The sequence below is a fragment of the Leptidea sinapis genome, chromosome 9 (genome assembly GCF_905404315.1).
Source record: "Leptidea sinapis chromosome 9, ilLepSina1.1, whole genome shotgun sequence".
Taxonomy (NCBI): Eukaryota; Metazoa; Arthropoda; class Insecta; order Lepidoptera; family Pieridae; genus Leptidea; species Leptidea sinapis.
In genome coordinates this window covers 14,439,287-14,463,813 of record NC_066273.1, presented here as the reverse complement: position 1 = coordinate 14,463,813, position 24,527 = coordinate 14,439,287, and the positions used below count along the sequence as shown (strand labels likewise).

The 24,527-nt window shown below is 34.6% G+C and overlaps 1 long non-coding RNA gene across 1 annotated transcript in view; it reads left to right on the top strand.

The window, feature by feature from the left end:
• Window positions 1-4,633: 4,633 nt before the first annotated feature.
• The window catches only part of LOC126965924 (uncharacterized), a 73,299-nt gene continuing 53,405 nt past the window's right edge, over window positions 4,634-24,527 (top strand). Inside the window, exon 1 of the long non-coding RNA XR_007729630.1 lies at window positions 4,634-4,746. This is a non-coding gene — a long non-coding RNA (uncharacterized LOC126965924). The remainder of the gene's footprint in view (window positions 4,747-24,527) is intronic.

The window sequence follows — 24,527 nt, the reverse complement described above, 5'->3', positions numbered from 1 at the left end:
AATATTAGGTGATCTCAATTTAAATAGTGCATCCGTAAATATTAATAATTATTATTGTTATTTTTTATCATATTGTAATCTGTCTGAGAACAACATTATCAAAAATATGTTTGGAGGTATGCTTGATGTAATTCTGGTTCGAGAGATCGATGTGTGTGGAGGGGTGCGTGTTTTAACTGCTGAAGGTATAGTTCTGCCCGACGCGTATCATCCACCATTAGAGATTGAAGTCAGGCTCGATACATGTCACCGTTCAGATTTTCTTGAGCCATCTAATATAAATCCTTGCAGGGACTGGAATTTTAGTCGATGCGATTATGAGCTTTTTTCTGCATTCATCGAGGCAAATTCTTGGCGTACAGTTCTGGAGGCACATACTGTGAGAGATGCAACTGAAAATTTTTATAAATCCGTTTATAATATCTTTGACCAGTGCATGCCTAGGAAACGACGTAAATAATGCCATAGTAAACGTTACCCCGTTTGGTTTACGAGTGATATTATCCGAGATATCAAGTGTAAGATGAAGTTGCATAGATTACGGAAATGTTCTAACTCACCAGAAATATACAGAAGATTGTCAGAACTTCGAGCAGATCTTAAAACCCGAATAGAGTCATCCTATTGCGACTATATTAAGTATATTGAAGTTAACATCAAAGCCAACCCTCGCGGTTTTTGGCGTCACGTTTCAAGCCTTCGCACCAAAGGTGGATTTGAACCTAGTGTGACTTTTGAGGGGCAAACTTTTTCAGGTGTTGCTGCTGCAGATGCTTTCGCCAATTTTTTTTCAAGCACATTTTTGCCAGATGTACCTGTACTCGATACAGATGAAGCTTATGGCTTCGATAGGACGTATTACAGCAATTATGTAAACATCTTTCATATTACACCTGATGATGTCATAGGTGGAATCAACAAGTTGAAGCAGAGCAGTTCCGTAGGACCGGATTGTATTCCTCCTGCAGTTCTAAAGCTGGCAAAAAAGAACTTGTGTATGCCTCTTTGCCCTGGAATCGGGAGAATATCCGTCCCAATGGAAGTTGTCGAGAGTTACCCCAGTACCAAAAAGCTCTGATAAATTGAAAGTTGAAGAGTCCTATTGCAGTGTTGTCTTCGCCCGCAAAGGTATTTGAAAGCATTATTCACAACTACATATACTCCATTGGCCTCTGAGCGATCATGACCTTTCTCATACTGCCCATAGTAAGCAACCACGTTTGCATACCGTATGTCATCACTGGCAACACACTTTGGTTGAAAACCTTCGTCTTCAGACACTGTGGTATGTGGGACGAGAAAACTTTACGGAGCTTCCCGAACGCTGCCCATCCGAGTTGGATTCGATGAGTGACCTCGAGGTTTGAATATTCATTAGTTATTGTGAATTCTAAGTAGAAACTCTGCTCAAATACAGATTATAGGAATTGCGTGTGCTTAAATTACCACCCCCTTCTAAACACATAGGTACGAAGTTAAACCAATAATATTTTTTTAGTTATTAACATATATCAACTTACATTTAAATTACATTTATTTACTCGCCAAACGTTACGTTTATCGGCGAGATGCGCTCATTAATTTTATACATAACCTACTAATAATCTAATCATATACAAACATAACATAAAATGGTACTAAAATTAAAGTATAACAATGCAAGCTGCGAATAACTATATTATTATGATATATTATATTTCTATACTTATTACCTAATATTGTCTAATAATACATTCTTACGCTTTTTCTTAAGTAATCCAATTTTTATCTTGGGGGTCTGTCTTAATATGTCTACATTATTAAATACATAGGCTACCATATATCTATCTGTACGTTTACCGTAATAATTTGATATTTTATTATTAATTAACTTTTGTTCCCTAACCCTTCAAGTATTATAATATTTATTATGCAGATTATCTTTATACCTATCACTATAGTAGTATTCCACGTCTATTAAATATTCGACTTTCTGTTCTATTGGTAGTATATCACATATATAAAATAACTTATTGTACTCTTTTTTGCATGCTATTTTTACTTTATTACTTACTTAATATTTTATCAACCGAATTTGTAATGTCTAATGTAAGATATAAATGTTCGTCCATACACTACCAAACCATAATTAATCAATGAGTCTGCAAGCGCGTAGTATACGACTTTTAATGTGTCTAAATTTAATATTTTCTTTGAGTGATAAAATTTTCCTAGTACAGATCTCAATTTATTACAAACATTGGATTCATGCATTGCCCAGTTAAAGTTTTTTTTTATATTATATGGTATTTTTTTATTTTATTTTATATGGTAGTATATCTTACGCTGATTCACCTAAAAAACATAAAATGTTACCCCTTCACCTTAGACGACAACAGTTCAACTTTATGTTTCTGTATAAAATTATTAACTTTGTAATTGATTCGCCTAACCTTGTAGAAAAGATCTTTTCTACGAACACATAATAACTACTACTTTACTTTACTACGAACTAATAATTTATTCGCTGTCAAAAGAATTAAATCTAATATTGCTTGCAATGACGATTACTTCAAATGCTTTCTTTCACCGCTGTTTGAAGCTATACAATAATCAAATGTCTCATTTGGATCTTTAAAAAATCATTAATTATTGATTTATTTACAAAAAGCAATTAATGTTTCTTTTTTTCTCTTTATTGTTTTCTTTTTGTATTTGCGTTGTGTTATTATTAATTTCCTAATACTTCCTGCATATTTACATTAATTGTTAACTACATTAGAATTTGTGGGCACTCAAGGTCCTTACCTATTAAGTATTTGAATAAGAACATTTTTGTACGTGACTGTTTGCTGCTAAAATAAAAAAAAATATGTATATGTAAAAATATGTATGTATGCTTCAATTACCACCCCCTTCTACACACATAGGTATGAATTTAACCAATAATATTGAAGTTAACATAATGAATATTTTAAATCCAATTTCTAAAATAAAAATCACAAGAAACCACAAGGTATGCAGCTGATTTCCCTGTAGGGATCGTATAGTCAACGATTAAAAGCAAAATATGATCGTCTAACAACTTGGCATTTATATAATTCTAACGTGCTTCAAAGTGGAAAATTGCAACATTAATTCCCTTAATTTCAGCGGAATGTTGCGGTCATTCTGACATATGGCATGTCGCTAGTATGTAGCTGAACACTGGACATTATAACTCAATGGAAACGGCAGACATGCCTCGACTGAAGTCGCAAATCGTAATCGCAATATCTACACTGGCCTGCAAAAGTAAGTATCACACTTTTCAAATTAATTTTTTTTCTTAACTATAGAAGGTAGAGATTTAAGATTAAAAACGTTTTCTTGCAATTTTTATAGGCTTTAATTCTTAGAAACTAAAATTATACATTAGTAACATTTTTAATTTAAAAAAGATAAAACAATGAAAATAGACATTTTTAGTTTAAGACCAATCTTAAAAGAAGGTTACCAACTATAAAGTTTTTATGTACAAAATTAAATTCTCTTTGGAGTCCTTTTTATTTCGAAAGTATATCTTGTGAACTTAAAACGTTATCCCAATTTAAAAAGTGTGATACTTACTTTTGAAGGCCAGTGTATTATAAACACTCCGTGCTCCGATGTTTTACACGCGTTGGTTATTTTTTAAATTTCCGTAGCTCAAAAGAAAAATACGGAAACCTTATAGTATCCATTTGTTATCCGACCTTCTCTCTTTTTTTTATCAAAATAAGGGACGAGCAGAACATTCAGCTGTTGGTAATTGATACGCCCTGCCCATTACAATGTATTTTTGGGTTTTTCAATAATACTTCGCTCGTCACCTTGAGACACAAGTTGTCAAGCCCATTTGCCCAGTAATTTCACTAGCTACGGCACCCTTCAGACCGAAACACGTCCCTTATTGTGCAGTTATTAATGCAGAAGTGGGGCCTAACAACGGGCTCAAGTCCTTCGATCTCCAGCATCGCTTCCTGATGGCTGTAACAATGTGAAAAGACTGCTTGACTTCTGGAAGCCCAGAGGCTTGGAGTAAGAGACGAACGGACTGTCACAATGGCCCTATGTCAAGAGGCTATGTGCGAAAACAGCAAACTATTTATCAGCTGGTAGATCGGAGATGAGCGCGGGATTAAACTGATGTTTTCCTAATGGTGCTATCCTGTCATCTTACAGTATAATAATGATAAGAATTATTTTATTTCAGGCCAATTACGTCCCATAGTTAACATTAATTCCTTATTCTAATTAAAAGTAAACTTAAAAAGTAGGAAACCGTTTCTGAAAAAAAATAAAATTAAGGCTACTTTTTTACTAGCAACAAACAGAGATACATGCGGGAAAATATAAAAAAATTATAAGCTGTCCAAGAAACTTAATTTTACCCAATGATTATAATAATCAGGTAAAACTAATTGTTCGGTCTTTGCATTGTATATTGTTTGGTAAAGTGCCAGTTAATTTCAACTGTGGAGATCGAACTTGCTAAGGTGCCATCTATCGCTACTGTCTTCAACCCTAAGTTGAAACCGGTAGCAAACGGTGGCGCTAGTCGCGACAATCGCGTGACGTACGCGTGTGTGGGCGCAACTCATAAGCCTACACAAGCTCTCTCCCGCTTCGACCGCCGTACGAGAAGGTGCCGTCCGAGACGTTCTGGGCCGCCCCTCGAGCCTCGAACCACGTGGGTTCCTGTAGTGCCGTGCACCGGTGGATGCTGTGTGGCGAGGAGCAGTAAAGGTAGGTGGTATATGCATTGTTCCTTTTTTCACGGTTGTTTTATTGCGCCTACCAAATAATCTACAGTCCATTCTTAAAATCGAACACTAATCTTTAATATGTAAAGAGTTAAGCTTTGCCTATTTTGGGTCTAGATATTTTTTGTGAATGTGCGTGAAACTATATATTAAATTATTTTTGGGGCAACGCTGCCGATATTAATTCAGGATTTGTGCTGCAGAAGAGGGCTATTCGCGATTTATAACCTATGTCCTGAAGAATCATTGAGAGCAAAATTTAAAGAAATGAACATCTTGACTGTTGCTTCTCAATATGTTCTTATTTATTTATTTATTGGTAATCAACAGCGTTAACGTAAATAAACAATAATATAAAACATAATTCTTGAGGCCATTATAGATTAAGTAGTCATATTGACAATATTATTTTACAATAGTTTTACAATAAGCTGTATTACAGAACAACTGCCACTTGTGTTTCTTATTTTCTGTGTGTGGGTGTGAAAGCGTATGTGTGTGTTTAGACGATAATAATATGTATATATTTTAAACAAATGAGTACGGCTGCTTTAGACCGGTGCAATTTAATAATTTCACGCTTCAATTTCTTGATAATGTAATGTATGTTCATAGGCACATAAGTGAATTTGCCAGAAACTGTCATAACTATAATGTTAACACCAGGAACAGACATAAACTTGTAATGCCTACTACTTGGCTAAGTCGAGTTAGTAAGTCTTTTGTGGGGCGATGTATATGCTTTTACAACAAGATCCCAAAAAATGTTCAATATAAAAGTATTACGATATTCAAATGAATTGTAAAAAAACGTAAGTGTGGTAAAGGTTACTATAACAAAAGTGACTTTTTAATGATACCTCAGATTGGGAAGCGAGCTACCGCCCTCGGGCTATTAAATAATAAGTTTAATTGTACGATATTACGTTGTAACCATATTTTATTATGAAAAAAAAGCCCGCTGAGTTTGTTGCGCCCGTTCTTTTTCTAATGGGTGGTAGTTTTTGACTATCAATAAGTGATGTCACATTCTATTTTGAATAAAATATACGAATTTGAATTTATTATTGCTTGTATTTGTGCAGATTTTTCATCTACCGAATTTATTCCTGTCTCTCGTTCACTCGTAATAAGTTGAGTTCAAAGGATATCAAAATCACAACCAGGTCAGATGGTTTTAACAAGAATTACTAGATATTACACAGAGTTGCAAACAAGGGCGAAATAATATCCTGTCCTCAAACTATATTTTAAGTTATCTCGTAGTAGTAGAGTCACCATTTATATTTTAGAAGATTTTGATTTCCATCAAAACTTTGGCTAAACTCTAATTCCGGTATAGAGCTTAACACCGCAGGATGATAAACAGTTTCTTTCCATCGTCGTAAAGAGTCTAGTGATCGCCTTACTCTTTTCCCGTATCGGATAGGCTGTCATTCACCATGTTCAGCAGCGACAGGGACAATTGGCTGAAGCTACTAAGAGCAGAAGCGTGTATGAGTGAGTATAGTCCGACAACTTGGTGCGCGACCGGCCCCGCTGATATCGTTAGTACCCCGTCTCCTCCACCGTCTGTCACCCCGTGGGACGGTCGCGCATGTAGTTGGCGGAGTACAGCAGTAGGTGCTACCAGTATCAGTACTCATATGAGTTTGCATAAGGAGACACCGCTCACTTGTTGTATAAGCGTGTGTGTGCGTTTTTATTGTTGTGTGTGTGTTCGAGAGTGTTAGTGCGTCGTAGTAAAGAGAATTGTAACAATTTAATTAAGTCTGTTTTGATCTTAAATGTAATGAGTTAATAATGCAATTAACTAATACAAATATGGGAGAAAGCTATACAAAGAACAAAGTTTACTTTTAAAATTTAAGAGGGCTTCCGTCTCCTCGGATATTTTTGTCGTTATCCAGATGGATATATAGGTTTTTTAATATAAAAATTATGTTTGTATTTTTATTAAATAAATTCAAACCGTAAGATTAAAAGGAAATATCCGCATAATTCTCATATTTGGTCAAAATGACAAGGACATCTGAAAAATAATCTGACGCGATTGAGCATTTCATGTTTTTTTTTTCAAAAATTAGTCCTGTCTTTTGGTCACGTCCTAATTGTCAGTTTTCTATAGGAGCTCAATATGGCTCACTTTTTTTTTACCTTCGCATGGCCACCCCCACCATTCAAACCAGCAGATTGATCTTTGTTCGATATCAGTAACACGTGGGGCGCATACATTATTAATATCTGAAGCGCTTGAGTATTTCTTTATTACTTTTTAACTACTTTTTTTACATTTTTGAAAACATGTCCACTTTCCCTCATCATAAAAACTTATAATAATAAAAATAATTAAACAGTTTAAAATTTTAATTCAGTTGATATTTATATAACTATATATTTTATAATGTATTTTGTATAATTGCATGTCATAAATATGGCAAACATGTACCTTGTAATATTTTTGTAACATTAATTTGACATATTTAAGCAAATAAAACTTTGACTTTGACATTTTTTCACCATAACCGTAACCTGGGACCCAAGACGCTCGAGTAAATCCCTATTTAGTCTCATGGGCTACCATACCACACTAACCATAAAACAGTTTTCACTTCAAAAAAAAAATAAGACTTTTGAAATTAAATTAGTATAGTACTGATACTTATAAATTCTCTGTCCACTTTACCACGTCAGGGATAGATTTTCATACGGCTTTCCCACCTGCATATTTCTAAGTAATAACTGAAGAACTTTTGGCCCAGAGTCTCACCAATACAACACTGTCCGAGAATATGTTGTATCGCAAATTATTTGTGCTGTAAAGGGATAAAGTGATATATTGTTATAGAGGGCTTTATTTAGAATTCAGAGTGAAGCGAAGGACTCCATAGGAGAATGAACGTAGCAAAGAATTCAATATAAGCTACCCGAGAACAAAATGTTTTAGCGCCGAGTGACACACTATTTTTCATGACTACCTGTGAGAAAGAAACGTAGAAAAACCCGTACCTCGTACATAATAATAATAATAAATAAAAAAAAACCCTTTTTCCCCATACCTTACTAAATTATAGAATAAAATATAATAAATAATAAAAGAAATTCATATATATAGACATTATATTAAAAGTCTAAATAAAAAACATACTAAAAACGGAAAGCGAACCATTCAGAAGAGAGAAAGTTGAAACTCCCATACAAGCAAATTTGAATTTTTTCCCGCTTTTATCTTGGTACGATGAAAACAATATTTCAACCAGCCATATAATAAACGAGTACAGTATGTATACGAACCGCCGGCAAAGTGTTTACGTCTTTCCCAGCTCCACGTAAAGTTTTAACAAGGCTACCGGAAACGGATATAACATTATATGAAACGAAATTAGTTTCTCGACTCAATCCAATATGTCAGACACATCGTACAAATTAAATGTGCTGTGACATTTGTTTAAAATATGAACACAGACTTGACAGGAAGCGGAGGCGAAGCTCGTTTGATCCCAAAGGATTTGTGTTAATGTTTAAATATGAATCAACATTTATCTTGGTAATAGGAGTGATTATAAATGGGAGTTTGCGAGTCTTTGAATTTAGTTTTGGAATCGTTTTATGTTTAGACAATTAATAGTTACTTAGTAGTAAGAAAACTTATTGAAGTAGGCGTTACATTGCGGAAATCCATAATTATATAAATGATTTGAGTTTTCTTTAAACGTGTTTCGCCTCTACACGAGGCATCCTCAGGACGTGTTGTCTCGCTAAAATCTTTAAAAGATTTTGCCTCTTAGGATGCCTCGTGTAGTGGCGAAACACGTGTCGAATTTGTTTTAAGACAAATATTGGCGGAATTAACACTAAAGAAAACTCAAATCATTTATATTTATATTACAAAGTAGTGATGAATTCATGCTGGATTCCAAACCAGCGCTTAACGTATAAATTCCCTTCAGATTTTTTTTTGATGCCACAGCCTGAGACTTGAAGTAGATCAATGTCCTTTTTTTATGACAATAAGGGACGAGACGAGCAGGACGTTCAGCTGATGGTAATAGATACGCCCTGCCCATTCTAACGCAGAGCTGCTCAGGAATCTTGAAATTTCCAAAACTTCTGAGCGGCACTACAATTGCGCTCGTCACCTTAAGACTTAAGATGTTAAGTCTCATTTGCCCAGTAATTTCACTAGCTATGGCGCCCTTCAGTCCAAAAAGGCGTCGTTGTGGTACACATCATCTAGCCGACATTCTGTGCAAAGAAGCCATTCCACTGGTAAATGCCCTTATCCACCTCTTACGACACCCTTGAGCCTGGGACTTCCTTATTCTTTTTATGTCCCTGAAAAGCACAGGGCAAATGAACCAACATTTCCGTTAGGTTGTTTGAGGACACCAGATCAAAAATTCATATTTGACCCAAACACTGCAAGTCACATAAATGCTTGTTGTTAAAACTAGGTTCACAAGAAAAAATAATAGCTACGAGTCATGGATCATTTCTCAGAAAATTGAAATCGATATTAATTACTTGTAAAGTGGTGAAGGCCTTCAGAAGCCCCAGCCGGGAAAGTTTTGAGCGGATTACGGAAAAATCGGAAGGGTGAGGCGAGGCTGCACAATGTTCCGGAGGCTTATACGATTTAACTTTGCAAATTGTATTTTTACTCCAAACCAGTCTGTACAATTTCAAATTATTAATAATAATGTTATCGAATTAAGAAAAAAAGTCTATCTTAAATACTTACTAAATATTTAAATAATAATTATTGTTTTATATGTTTTTGAACTTTTATCATCGCGGAGCTTTTACATTACAGACGACCTACTAAGCTAGAGGTCCCGGGTTCGAATCCCGGTAGGTGCAAGCATTTATATGATGAAAATGGATGTTTGTTTCAGAGTCATGGATGTTTTAATGTATTTATGTATGTTTATATGTATTTATGTATGTTTAAGTAAGTATATTGTATCAAATATATCATTATCTTGCAACCCATAACACAGGCTTATATATGCCTAATTTGGGGCAAGATAATTTGTGTAAGAAATGTGTCAATATTATTATTATTATTATTATAAAAAAACATTGTTATTATTGTGACGGGTACTCACGATATATATTTTAGTGATTTAATGCCGATATTTCGATCCAATTGCATGAACCGTGGTCACGGCGGGACTGCGGAGGCGGCGAGAAACACTTGACACATTGACGCTAATTGTTCATCAATACTCGTCCACTTGGCGCCTTGTTCGTTATGGTCTTTGATTCTCTAATTCATGAAACACACTACTGACGACGCCCATACTTTCGGATCTTTTGTTGCATTTGTACTGCAGAGAGAGACCACGGGATTCAATGTTTGCGCTAGCCTAAAACCCAAATTATTGTTTTACTTTTACATTTATTAGTGAGTTATTTTGTTGGTTTGAAAGCGCTAAAAAAAGATCTACCGGCCGAAACTTAATTATTATTATATTTATAATTCACTCACTTCCTCTAATAAATCTTCATATATATAATACTAGTGGACCCGACAGACGTTGTCCTGTACACACGTCTTAAATTTGAAAAATCTTTCCAGCCGTAAGGAGCAGTTCACTAACATAGACATGAGCAGGACAATTATATTATATGGACTGAATTGATCTAAACCAATCTCAAATTCACTGGAACACACAAAAAATCATCAAAATTCGGTCCAGCCGTTTAGGAGGTAGTTCAATTGTGAATCTAAACCATTCTTGAATCCAACTGAAGACACACAAAAAGTTTCATTAAAATCGGTCCAGCCGTTTATTAAGAGTTCAGTTACAACAGACGCACAAAAGAAATACATATATTAAGACTAACTGACCTGGCAAACGTTGTTTTGCCATATAAATAATATATGTAATCCTTCCTTGAGCTTCAACGAATCTATTTTCTATAGATTTCATTGAGATCGGTCGAATAGTTTAGGAGTTATTAGGGAACATACACACATACATTCTCTTTTATATATTATATAGACTAGCTGACCCAGCAAACGTTGTATTGCCAATATTAAAATCGCGATACAAAAGTAACTGTTGATCGTAGACGGGTGAAAATTTGAAGTTGTATGTATTTTTTAATGCTCACTCATAATCAATAATTACGTGGACCCCCTTAACATTTAGGGGGATGAAAAATAGATGTTGTCCGATTCTCAGACCTACCCAATATGCACTCAAAATTTCATTAGAATCGGTCAAGCCGTTTCGGAGGAGTTTAACTACAAACACCGCGACACGAGAATTTTATATATTAGATTATATTCTCATCTCACTTATCACGTGAGGTCCGTGCAATCAATCAATTTTATTTATTAAACACCAAATATTGGACGGAGAATACAATTGTTACAATAAAAGCTAGAAACTTCCGCAAGTATAACCCAAGGGATTGCTAAGCCTTAAAGTTTCAGAACGATAGAGTTGTTACGGAAGTAGTTTGAAAAAAAAATAAGAGTTGACTTTATTAGCCGGGATTCAATCTAATATTTAATACTCTCGTTCCTTACGAAGGCGAACTGTTCGCGAACTAAGGATAATTAGTTTTTAATTCCAAGTTAATCTTGGTAATGAATATGAAAGAATTTAATATATTAACTTTCTTCTCGAAGCTTAGCTCTATTAATCATAACGATTTTATAAAACTTCCATTTTTTTTCATTCTTAGGGATTTCAAATTCAAATATTTTTATTCACAATATGATGTGACATCACTTATTGAAAGTCAAAAACTACCATCCATCCCAAAATGAATGCCTCAGACCTGAGAAGAAACGCAGCACGATTCTTTTTAAAAAAAACTTAAAATTATAATTTTGACGGTCGCTCCTTTCCCAATCTGTGCTATCATTAAGAAAGTCATTTATATTATAATAACCGTGCGATAAACAGTCTCGTGCCAGATTTTAGCGAGACAACACGTCCTGAGGATGCCTCGTGTAGAGGCGAAACACGTGTCGAATTGGTTAAAACAAATATTGGCGGAATTAACACTAAAGAAAACTTAAATCATATGTATAGTTTTAATAACCTTTACCACACAAATGTTTTTTAACAATCCTTTTGAATTTCGTAATTAATTTGTTTTGAAAATTTTCTAGGATCTTCTTGTAAGTCGCCCCACAAAATACTTACTGATTCGACTTAGCCGAGTAGTGGGTATGATAAGTTTATGTTTGTTCCTGGTATGTGCCTATGTACAAACATAACATTTTCAAGAAGATAATACGTTGACTTTTAAAAAGGCATAAAAGGCATTTATTTTCCCAAAATTGATTGCTTTACAATTCATTTTGATGTCATTTCTAATATACTAGATACTACTACCGCTTCGGAAATAAATGGCGCTCTGAGAGAGAAGAAGCGGCGCAGGAAACTGTCCCAGCATTCTTTTTTTGCGCTCTTATCAGTTTATATATACAATATTGTACAGACATTTCTATCGCTATAAAATAATCATAATCTAGTCCCAGGCTGTCGGATCACTTAGATATTCAGCTGTGGAGTAATAGGATTTACGAAAGAGCTATTATTTATAAAACATTTAAATTTATTTATAGATAGCCTGAACAGTGGCTGGGACTTTATTATAAAAGTGTATACATTTACCCTTAAAGCTATTATGTATTTTATGAAATATACTAGAATTAGCTACAAACAATGTCTTGTTTGTAGCAGTAAAGACTTAAATTCTTTATTAAAATTACTGTGAGAAGGTCGTTAATTAATTAATTAGCCTCTTAACAGGAATAATTATACAATAAAATGATATTTATATCTAGTATGATAACCACCCACTGCAAATTGAACACATATTTACACACCTGATACCTGTTTAAGTCCCTCAGGATGCCTTAAGATATAAATAAATATATATAGGATACAAGTTTATACACTTTCAATAGTAAAAAAATATATAATAAAGCCCCAGTCACTGTTCAGGTATTATCTATAAATAAATTTAAATGTTTTATTAAAAAGTGGCTCTGTCGTTAATCCTACTACTCTACAGCTGAATATCTAAGTGATCGGACAGCCTAGGATACATATATTATGATTATTTTATCGCAATATCAATGACAGTACTATATTGTATATTTTATTAAAAAGAGCGTAAAAAATGAATGATGGGAGAGTTTCTTGCGCCGCTTCTTCTCTCTCAGAGCGCAATTTGTTTATGTAGCGGTAGTGGTATCTAGTATATTAGAAATGACATCAAATATAATTCTAAAGGAATCAATTTCGAGCAAATAAATGCCTGTTATGCCCTTTTAAGCCTTTTTATATATCCGGTTTCATCTGGTTATGCATAGTGCTTATTATTATTCAATAAAAAACGACTTGAGTTTGTTATTGCATATTCAATTTAAGTGTTTATATTATATGAAACCCTACATTCAATAGCCGGGCATAGAGTTAAGATGTAAAACATGAAGCAGCAATAAAACGGGACTATTTGTATGCGAAACTTTGACGTCTTGCAGAACAATAACAATATTTATAGAAGATGAATTCACGTCTACAGAAGCCGTTAACCGTGTATCATGTTTATCGGATATCGCAAATTGTTTTTACACCTGAGAATGGCTTTTATGGTTTGTATAAGAATATTAAGAGTATGTTCTATCTAGATATCTTTACTCTTTTTATTGCTTTATTAAATCATTGTGTTAGTCTAATGTTAAGCACAGTTTTCTAATCATATCGTCATGGTCACACATAACTAAATAAGTACCATTGAACAGATTCGTACCCTGATTTTAATAACGTGTCTGTTTAAGCTGATGAGTCAGGTATGACTTCTTTCGGAAGTCTACAGCTTGAGACATTTGTCCATCGGATAATCTCTTTATTGCTGGAGAGAGAACGTGTCCATGGCCGCATTTAGCTGAAGGGCAGTAGCTAGAGTGGCATTGGGCTAGCCACCTGGGTCACTGAACTATTTGCATGTTTATTTGCTGATCTTTACTCAATGAACCGCTGTGTCCCTTAAACCGCTGCAGAGTACCTAACGCAGTTGTAAATTCAATTCAAATAAACTATATTCAAATAGGATTGAACTAAGCACTTTTGTGCGCATGTATCCTGTTATAGCTTTGCAAGCCAGTCATTGGAATAGTTGCAAAGTTATTTGTATGGTCGCAAGCTATATTTTTTTATGAAAATACGGGACGAGACGAGGAGGACGTTCAGATGATTTTGATTGATACGCCCTGCTCAATACATTGCAGTGCCGCTCAGGATTCTTGGAAAGCCCTATAATTCTGAACGGTACTAAACAATTGCGCTCGTCACCTTGAGACTTAAGATGTTAAGTCTTATTTTCCCAGTAATTTCACTAGCTAAGGTGCCCTTCAGACCGAAACACAGTAATGTTTACACATTACTGCTTCACGGCAGAAATAGGCACCGTTGTGGTACCCATAATCTAGCCGGCTTCCTGTGCAAAGGAGCCTCAAATGATTCGAAATAATACTGGAATATGCCAGATCATGGGAGACACGGGAGCAATACTCCATATAAGATGTAGTGCTTTGTAGAGCGCCAGGATTTAAGCAGCCTTGAAGCATTGCAGTGCTCTTTTAATGACACCCAGTTTGTCAATCAGTCGAGATACCGAGACCCAGCATTTCGATTCTAGGCGAAGTATTAATAGGAGTGTTGTCGAGGGGTGATACGATAAATAGGGTTTTTAGTCATAATATGACGTTTAATCATGTAAGTAACCATGTATAATATAGGGGCATTAATTGGTTTTCTAGTATACCTTGCTACTTACTACCTTGGCACTGTAGATCTAACAAGTCGTAGTTGAGCTTCGGAATATGCAATCTGATGTTTGCTTACGGTAGGTATTTAGTATCTAGCGTAAGGAAAAATTTTATGAGTGGGTGTTCAATTATAGAAGTTTGATTATAAAATTACGGAACCAAATAAGCTTTAACAATATATTTGTTTCGGGTTATAACGAGGAAGGCACTCCCGAATTGCCTATATGATCTACACTCTCCTGATATAATATAAATAAAATGTTTATTACATCAAAAGTCTGCTATTTTGTTAATTGGAAATAAAGCTTATAGCTTTGTAGTTCAGCTTTTAATAGGTACGTCTTAGTTGTTCATGTAACATAATTAAGTTTCAACACTTAATTGCCGGTAGTTGTCGGTTTTGTAATAAACTAATGGACTTTATTCTTAAAGCGTACGACATTCATCATAGAGTTTAAAGCGGAAGTTATACGCAAACACGTTATGGTGACCCTGAGAAATGAAAATGAATTTTCATTCAAATACAATTGTGAAATAAAAAGTGAGAGGATATTATTTTTTTAAGTTTAATATCTGCTTCATTTTTGGACTCATTTCAAAAAACTGCTCCACTTTAAAGGGTATTATAAAGTGAAGAAATGAAGGAAGGCTTCCAGATCTATTACATTGTTAATTGAGACAATGTTTTCTAGCATACTTACTTATAAGTAATTGAAGGAAATCCGGAAATATTACATTTGCGTTCAACAACAAATCAAGTATTTGTTTACGGAAATAATTATTAGTGAAGTGAAAGTGATAAAGAAGACCAGAAGTGGCCACCACAGTGGCATCGGAACTCTTTAATGGAACTTGGAAGGGTATTATCACACGTAGTAATTATTGTAATTAAAGGCGAAGTTCACTGAATGTCATTAGGCCAGTTTTTCATAAATGAGTTGATACGTGAAATAGTTATCACGTGTCGTTTGTAGTTCGCCTTAGCTAATAAAATTATTAGGCTACTGCGAGAGGGTAATGAGAGCCTGGAGAAATTGATAGTAGTTACACAAATGGTAAGCGAGCCTGAGGCCGATCTCCTACCAGATGGACTGAACAAATAAAGACTCCAGGTCCACGAGGTTTAGCTCCGTCGTCAGGGCTGCGATGGACAGAAGCCAACGTGAACAAATTGTTCACTCCAAGTGTGCACCACTTGTTGATGACCACGATCCTCAGTCAAGAGGTAACGACTAGAGAAGAGCCATGATTTAGCATCATATCCATCAAAGTGACGAGGACGCACAGAATGTAGTATTTGTCGTGACACCTGAATCATAGCGGTACTGCATTGTAATAAACAAAGCATGTCAATTACCAACAGTTGAATATAATAATAATAAACTTTATCAGCAACATAAGTACACTGCAGGACATTTTAGGTCGAAATTTATATCATTAATCAAAGGAACATTTAACAAAATAAGTAATTTCAACGTAATGTGTAACAATAATAAAGAATAATTAGTACAGACCTAGTGGAATATTAAAAGGAATATGAAAACAATAACATTAAGGACCAGTGCAATCACTTAAGTGTTACCAATCGGAGGCCCACTCAGTATACGTCGAGCCGTCTGAGGCTTGACACTGATTTTCAGTGGCCACCGTGTTTCGCAGCCCAGACAGCGTCTTATCTTGTCTCATGATCTCTTAATTTAAAGGAACTTGGGTATCGAGTCCAACAAACTCTAGCGCAAAAGTGTGCTTATATCACAGTGTGACTGAACCAGCCAAGGTTCTAGCAAATGACATAATAGTGAAATATTGTGAGACCGTAGCTGGTGGTGATCATTGTTCGCCACATAAGCTTCAACCTCATTAAATTTTATTCATGTATTCCTTTAACCAAGAATTTAAAAGAAATGTAAAAGTAACAAGAAATCAAGAATATTAATATTTTGTTGAGCTGAATTTCGTGAAATATATCGCACATTTGATATTAGTTCACCCGTAATACTCGCAAGAGTGGTTGCATGATTGCGCGAAGCCTTGAGTAGAGGCGTCAAATTATTGTTCCTTTAACAACAAAAGACTTGATTTACTTCGAAGAGCCCTTTATAAGATCGCAATTTGAACACTTAATTGTAACAAAGACTTGTGAAGACATAAAATATTTTACTTATATTAAATAGTCATGTTATAATAATAATAGTTGTATTACCAAATAGTTATATTAATAACTCTTTATTTTGGAAGTTATTATTTTATTCTACCCACTTAAATAGTGATGTTAATGATAAAGATCCTATTTTACTAATTAGGGGATTTAGATACACTTAAATCCTAGGATCTATTATGCCCCCTGCTTGCGCTAGCGCGCCTCGACTTCCAATGTCTAAAAAACAAATGAGCTGTGGAAAAATCGCGGCTACTGACTAGGAAACGTGTGCCGGGATTTAAATTGTATTCTCAAGACCTATTACTTTTAAGAAGCCTAGGATTCTCAGAGGGTCCAGGCAGAGCATGTCCTCTGCTTTGAGTGAGGGTGTTTTAAGATACCCCAGCCTGATTCTGGCAATGGCCTCGCATAGAATCTGCACAGGTTTAATTCAGTGAGTCCCATTCTGGCTAGGTGCCCATTCAGCTTGCAGTGGCCTGAGAGGAATACCGTGAGGGCTCTCAGTTGTCTCCTGCCCATGCTTATACATTGTTTGGCGTTAATAGTTGCCTTGGAGCAGCTTAGCCTGCGGATGGCCTGGTAGCGAGGACAAGTGACTGGCTGCTTCCAGCAAGAGGTTCACAAAAGGGTTCTGGGCCTATGAAGGGAGATGAGACTCCATCCTTAGCTAGCCGGTCAGCTATCATATTACCCATTATGCCTTTGTGCCCCGGTATCCAGGCCAGGGTAACTTTGTTGCTCTGGCTAAGGATATCCAGTTTTCTTCTGCATTCCCACACCAGCCTTGAAGTTATTGTGTAGGATGTCGATGCCTTGAGAGCTGCTTCTTCTTAAGATTCTTGTTATAATTTTTTTATAATGTTATCTTTGTTATCTTAAAAATAAACGTTTTTATTTATGTAAAAGTATATTGTATTTAAGTAATACACATTACGTTTTATTTGATAATCCTTTTTCAACTAAACTGTTGTTTATTTAATTAAGATATATTGTTACTATTTTTTACCATGCAATTCAAAATTTATTTTGTTTTCCGTCATACTACATACTATTACTGCCTAAGTCCTCCATTATCCGCAGCGTTGCAAGCGTACGTACGAAGTGATCCAGCGTACCATAGGTTTTTACTACTAACTAAAAATCATGGCACTCGGGAGCATAGTCTATCGCTGGTAAGTGACAACCATAACACTAGGATAATATCCACGGGCGAATATTATGTACCTAGGGTCAGTAATTATTATGTGTTATAATTATTATGTGTATATGTCAGTAATTAGTATTATATGTGATAGAACTATTCAAAAACGTCAGCCCTATTTACTTAACTGCTTGCCCGAGGAAATTAGAAACGAGCCTAAAAAAATTAAATTAAAAAATATATTAAAAAAATTACTATTGGAAAGTATTTGTTGCTAAAATGTTTATTTCTTGTTACATAATAACCTATAGCTATTAAATAATATAGTGAGACTGTACGATCCCCAGTCAAACCGTCTAGACGGCTTTGGAGGACAATGTATATTTATCAAAATGTATATTATATTCTTAGTAAATAAAAAAATAAAATAGTAAAATAAATATCCCTTATAACATTTCTACTACAGAGAGTTACTAAGAACTATTAATAAAAGCCACAAGACATTCTGTGTGTATTCTCCAGTAGGAGGCTCCTTTGCACAGGATGCGGGCTAGATCATGGGTACCACAACGGCGCCTATTTCTGCCGTGAAGCAGTAATGTGTAAGCATTACTGTGTTTCGGTCTTAATGGCGCCGTACGTAGTGGAATTACTGGGCAAATGAGACTTAACATCTTATAATCATCTCAAGGTGTCGAGCACAATTGTAGTGTCGCTCAGAATTTTTGGGTTTTTCAAAAATCCTGAGCGGCACTGTATTGAAATGGGCAGGGCGTATCAATTACTAACAGCTTCAACGTTCTGCTCGTCTCATCCCTCATTATCATAAAAAAATGTTTTAAAATTACAATTCAGTTTATAAATCAGCTTTTCAATTTGCTTCCACCAAAATCAGCTCTGGTAATTATTTAAGTAACAAAATTTATACCGACAACATTATACTTCCAACTTTAAGGCAAGAAATTTAACAAGAAAGGCAAAGGAATAATTAATTCAATAAACAAACTCGAAGCAAACAATAGCGTCGCTGTTGTTAGATATTTGTCGAGAAAGGTAATCCAGTGCACCTCATGCATACTAGACATTTCGAATATACATACCTACGTTTTGTATAAAAAATAATTTTGCTATTCGATTATCAACTTCAAATGCGGCAATACTTACTTAAGAGTTTTTAGCTCCTATAGGCTAAAATTTGGTAAACCTTAACAAGTCATCATTTACTATGACCATAAATTTCGTATATTAGCGTAATATACAAATACTCTCCTCATTGCGGCAAGACTAAATTTAAAATGTTCATGTGTACTAGTTTTACAGATGTGTTAGTGACTCAGTTAAGTGTGTAGTATTGTGCTTTCGGTCAATCCCTATGACAAATATTGATAAACGGCGTCATATTCACAATACTTTATTATGTTTCACATATTTTCTTAAATGACTATAATCTTAAGAAATAGCATATGTTCTATGAAAATTAGTTGTTGCTTTATGTAACAACACAATCTTATACGGAAAACGACACCATAATGTTTTTAATTAATATCCGATATTACACAGAACAATAACGACTAAAACACTAAAAAATAAAACGCGGTCTAATTTGACAGGAGACTAATGGACACTAAATTGTTTTCATCTATCCCGTCTCTTTCTCACACCTAGGTTTCTATGTAAGGCTAATTATCTCACTTTCACACAGGGTTCGTCTACTAAGCTTATTACTGTGACATATGCATTCATTTAATACGGTGACGGCTATATAAGGTTCTTCAATTTTAAATGCTTCAATTATATTATAATATATATATTTTATGATTACTAAACTTTCTTAACTCTTAATAAACATTTTTCAGTTATATATTATAAAATCCTCTGTTCATTTGAAAATTAGAAAAGATTATTTATTGAAGTAGGCGTTATTTTGCGGAAATCCATAATTATACAAATGATTTGAGTTTTCTTTAGTGTTAATTCCGCCAATATTTGTCTTTAAACAATTCGACACGTGTTTCGCCTCTACATGAGGCATCCTCAGGACGTGTTGTCTCGCCAAAACGTTCAGTCTCGTGCCAGATTTTGGCGTTAGACGTCTAACACTAAAGAAATCTCAAATCATTTGTATAATTAGAAAAGATTGTAAAACTTGCGTTGTTTTAGATAATTTATCTTATAATATCTTACCATCTTAACACTAGGAACAAATTTGATCGTAATCTATAGAGTTTCAGTTAAAAAGATTGTATAAGCTCTGCTACAAAATGCGGTTAAGCTTAGATTAGTTTTTGTATAAGATTTTTAATTTTTTTTTAAATGAAAACTTCTTTAGAGGCTTAGCTTAAAAAATAAAAACTTATTTTGTTTAATTTTTTTATTTTATCATTTTGTTTCTTACTTGAGCTACCATACACCTATTATATCAGTCTAAGAGATAGGCGATGATGATGCTGGTAATGAAGATGGTCGTTGAAATTATGGATAAAAGTTGTTTTTTCTGAGAGATAAACTTTTGAATGTAAAATAATTGTAATAAATAGTTCTGAAGTGTTAATTTTTTTGTGTAATATTAATTGTCATGAATGAATATTAAGCCAATGAATTCTACAATGAACTCCTATACACTGGATAGATTTCAAGAACAATGTGACTGCAAAATTTTGTATTGAATTAAACTGTCAAAATGACAAAACATTGTAATACTAGCACTGACCTGTATAAACACCACTGGACAGGCTGTTCCATATGTTTGACAGCAGTTTTTTTGTGCCTATTTGAAGCTACACTCGCGAAAGTCCAGAGAGTCCTAATTTTGACGCATAATACAAATGGCTGCGAAGGAACGTACGGCTGAAGTATTTTTGCATTTTGAATTAATTTCTTTAGTTTACCGTGTTATTTATGCTTCAAGAATCAACGTAATAAAGTACACATTTTTTTTTGTAAATAGTTTCCCACCACCTATCGTTGTTTGCTGAGGTTCTCATCACTAGTTTTAGTACCGCAGACTCTCGCTACATGGCCAACAGCGCCAAAATGGCGAATATCAAACAGGCACAAAACTACTTTGACAGCTGCCAGTCCACTGGTATATAGTAGAGGTCAGTGACCACTAGTGTTTGTTCAAAGTACACCCACATATGTCACTAACTAGGATGAAGTTCAACTAATAGATAAACTGGATTCACCATGCTCGTACATTTTTTATTTTTTATTTATTTATTAACATTAAAGTTTACAAAAGAAAATACTTAAAGTTAGCATCAGAAAACCACACGGGTTTGTAATATATGCTAACAAAGAGTTAAATCTAGGTACATTAACTACAGTACATTAGTGCCAGTTAGATAAATTGTGTAAATATATTTATTTTAAGTGACTTAAAAAGTATGATTTCAGTTTTTTCTTAATATTACGAGGATTTATACAGTTCCGTACATCAGTGGGTAATTCATTAATTAGGCGAGGAACTAGGTAAGCATTCGTTCGTTCGCCATAATATCTATTGAGCGCGCTCGGAGCGCATAAACGGCCCCGAGTGACGGCCCGCGTGCATACAGGATGTTGTACTTTATCCCAGGATTTAGTACTGAAAAAGTTTTCTTTTAACATAGAAAATTTCATCAGTACCTGCACCGGTAAAATTTTGCAATGTTTAAAAAGTTCAGTTTCGGAATAGTCACTATGATTTTTGTTAGGCAAAAGTTTTAATATTCTTTTTTGCAGCTTAAATATTTCATTCAAATAGGAGTTATATGTACGTCCGTAACTACTTAAACCATATTGTATATAAGATTGAGCTCCAATGGGCAAACAATTCTATAGCTCGGACAGATTAAAAATTAGTTGACAAGTTTGGCTTTTCTTAAGCAAATGATACTTTGAACTGACCACTGATACCTTTGAATAATATTTTGATTTCGGTATAATATAAAAATATTAATTATTAATATGCTTATTCTATCAATAATTTTACAAATCAAGGATTATGAGATTCTAATTACCATTCAGTACGGCTTTTTCTGCTCATATTATATAACGTATCACCATGTTTCTTAAAATGAGTTATATGCAACTCTTGCACAAAACTTTATGTGATCGGCAATAATTTCACAACTTTAATTACTGTTGATCACATAAAATTTGTAAAAAAAAATATAATCATTATTGATTTATAATGACAATAACAAAACTATAACATACACACAATTTTATTCCTACCAGTTTTATACATAGTTCATGCGCAGTATTATTATTTGCTTGTTACATCCAGGTCTCAACTTTATCCTAGAGTCATTGCCACATCGGCCCAAATGGCGATTATCAAATGGATTCAGTATGCTTATGATAAAAAATATCAAATCAAATCAAAATCAGTTTATTCACGTAGGTCACGGAAATGACACTTATGAATGTCAAAAAAAATATTTTTCTTATTGAATCTACCACTACTTCGTAAAGGATTGAGCTAATGAGAAGAAGTGAGAGCAATGCAGAGCAGCTCGAATTGTCGGGGACCCAGTGCTCTGCGAACGGCTGGATCACTTGGCGTTGCGTAGAGACGTCGCTTCATTGTGTGTCTTCTACCGCATTTATCACGGGGAGTGTTCCGAAGAGCTGTTTAACCTGATTCCTGCCACCAAATTCCACCTTCGCACGACTCGCCACAAGTTAAGATATTATCCCCACCATCTGGATGTGTGGCGGTCCTCCACAGTGCGGTTTTCAAGGAGCTTTCTTCCGCGTACTACAACGCTGTGGAATGAGCTTCCTTGTGCGGTGTTTCCGGGACGATACGACATGGGTACCTTCAAAAAATGCGCGTACACCTTCCTTAAAGGCCGGCAACGCTCTTGTGATTCCTCTGGTGTTGCAAGAGAATGTGGGCGGCGGTGATCACTTAACACCAAGTGACCCGTACACTCGTTTGTCCTCCTATTCCATAAAAAAAAAGTAGCAAGAAACTATATAAAAGATAATAAAGATAATGAATGTGTTTTAATAATATAATACAAGACGACAATGTAATAGCTTTTATTCGATATATATTTTCAATACGTATTCGATTTGGTTATACGATTTAATAAATTCAATTATTAAGGTTTTCTTTTTGCAACAGCTGTAAGATCGACTTTCCGCATGACATCGCATTTATAATCAACTTGAATTGTTGCGTAATGTCGGAGTTTACGAGAAGACTTCATTTTTCAGTATAATTAACGAAATATAAGGAAATCGATAGTAATTTAGAAACCTCCCTCAAACCTCTGTCAAGAACAAACTGTGGAAGAAGAAATATTACATTTGAAGGTGCACAAATTTCTTAAAGATATGGCTGTCCCAATGTTATGGGACATGAAGTGAAAGTACCTTAAATATCGAAGATAGGCTATTTTACTGAAATAAGACTTTATGTTATTTTTAAAGGTTAGTAATTCTGCATTCAAAGATTTTATAAAAATTACTTGCCTCGTCTGGGAATCGAACCGACTTAAATGTAAAAAAAAAACACCATTACTCTTATGATGCCAATCGAAAGAATGGCCAAAAACTTTGGGACACCCAGTATAATATTAATTTATGGTTCTATTATTAATTTATGTAGCATATATGGTTTTTTTTGTCTGTCACTAGAATATTATTATATCAGTAAGTGAATTTTGAAAACCTGAAACCGGTTTCGACGACCACATTGAATAGTGCTTATTAACCATGAAATGGAAATTGTTCTTGCTGTTTACCGGTATGTGCAACAAAGCTATGCATCACATGTTATATAAAGATTTCTTAGCGAAACAGATTTCAAGCTACCAAAAAAGGTAAAAACATTACGGTGTGACCCCCGGGCGGAAAGAAGAAAATGTTAGATCTTTTATTTTGCACAATATTTTATAGATTATGTTTACTTATTGTGGGTGGGTGGCCTTCTAGAAAACTTTACTTTACATATTTTATTTTTATGAAAATACGGGACGAGATGAGCAGGACGTTCAGCTGATGGCAATTGATACGCCCTGCCCATTACAATGCAGTGCCGCTCAGGATTCTTGAAAAGCCCAAAAATTCTGAGCGGCACTACAAGTACTCTCGTCACCTTGAGACATAAGATGTTAAGTTTGCCCAGTAATTTCACTAGCTACGGCGCCCTTCAGACCGATACACAGTAATGCTTACACATTACTGCTTCACGGCAGATAGGCGCCGTTGTGTTACCCATAATCTAGCCGGCATCCTGTGCAGAAGAGCTTCCCACTGGTATTACATAACCGTGATAGGTTTTTTTTACTATTCTTAAGCAAATAAACGCTTTTTTCACGCCAATGAGTCTTAATAACACAATTAATTTGCTGTCCTGCAATTTTCTTTATGAATTTGTCGAGGATCCAGTAAGAATCGTTAGTTCTATTTATTGTTATACTATTACTAGTTTCTAATTTTCCTCTTACTTTTCCAAGTCTATAAACATTACAATTGGCAGTATTAATTTATTAATTGCTCCAACAGGGTGAGAACCAATACATTTTTTTAATAACTAACACAGATTTATTATTAGGTGACACCCCTATTATAGGTGCAAATCGAAATCAAGTAACAAAAGCGGACATAAACAGAGCTATTACATTCGATTTAGCAAATTAAGAATAAAACATTATTAAATTAGAA